A 425-nucleotide genomic window follows, 5' to 3' on the forward strand; every position below is an offset into this window, starting at 1 on the left:
CGAACTCATAACACATCACATTACATAAAAAGTCTTCACGAATTAGTCAGTTTGTCTGTATTATATACGTATTTCCACCTAATTACCTACCATTAGAACTTGATTCTTATTAACTGGTTCATCTGAAGTTCTTGCTACGTACGTCACTTTTGTTTAGCATTACCGAAGCTGTAATATTTTTTTTGAGAACTAATTACTGAAGGCTTAAACCAATTAACCCCCCCCCCCACCGGTAATTAATGGATAATCACCCTTAGTAACTCTACCAGAAATCAATAATCACAAGCATATCGTTCTTCGTTCGAGAAGAATATCACTGATGCTTAAAAGTTCTCGGTATCCGGAGCTGCCAAGTCTCCTAGTCAAAGCAACGTATACGAACACCCATACGCATGCATATACAGAAGAACAAGTACAGGGGCCAT

This window comes from Penaeus monodon, chromosome 31, assembly GCF_015228065.2.
Source record: "Penaeus monodon isolate SGIC_2016 chromosome 31, NSTDA_Pmon_1, whole genome shotgun sequence".
Taxonomy (NCBI): domain Eukaryota; kingdom Metazoa; phylum Arthropoda; class Malacostraca; order Decapoda; family Penaeidae; genus Penaeus; species Penaeus monodon.